Here is a 760-nt window from a genome sequence, read left to right on the forward strand (position 1 = left end):
CTCCAGCGTATGTTTGGCCCCGCTAGAGTTTGCCATTACTTCTGGTTATCGTTTAAGGAACAAAAAGATTTTTAGAAATTTCGTAAAAGCCAGGCAAGCACGGTGGCAACAGTACAAGGTATGCAGCCACTCGCGCCTTACTCCAAGCAACTTAGCACTGACGCGATGGCAGGCGGTTGCTCTCCCAGAGCCATACACTACCTTCAGTGCCCATGTCGCAGGTTCGATTCCTAGCAAAGGTAATGGAAACAGTTGAAAAGCCAAATGACAAAGCCATACTGGTTGTTTCGTTCTTTGCGCTTCGCAAATGAACTCACAGATAACTGAACAGCAGAAGACGTCGGCATAGGACCTATGAACGCCATAACGTGGGTATAGGGTCTATTCCCTCTTGTAAAACTGCACAAGAACGGTAGGAAGTTAATTGTGCACGAGCAATCCCTTCGATGCCTGGGGCTGACACACTGGGAAAGGAAAGCACGGCAGGTAATCGCCCGAGCAAAAAGACGACTCCGCTACCAATCGTCATTGAAATTTGTTTCATTTCAGCTAAGGTGAAAATTGCTCGCTTTAGCTGAAATGCAAAGAATTGGCGCTTCAACACGCAATGCGAGATTACCTCCGCGAATCCCCATTAAAATTTGTCGGACATCAGTTGAAATACCAGTTATTGTCTTCGGATGAAGTCAGCAGGATGCGCATGCAACGGAGAAGGGCGGTGAATCGGAAGCTTTCCTTCCGATTCCCCGCCGCCGACGCT

The sequence above is a fragment of the Eimeria mitis genome, genomic scaffold, assembly GCF_000499745.2.
Source record: "Eimeria mitis Houghton genomic scaffold, Emh_scaff394, whole genome shotgun sequence".
NCBI classification, from domain to species: Eukaryota; Apicomplexa; class Conoidasida; order Eucoccidiorida; family Eimeriidae; genus Eimeria; species Eimeria mitis.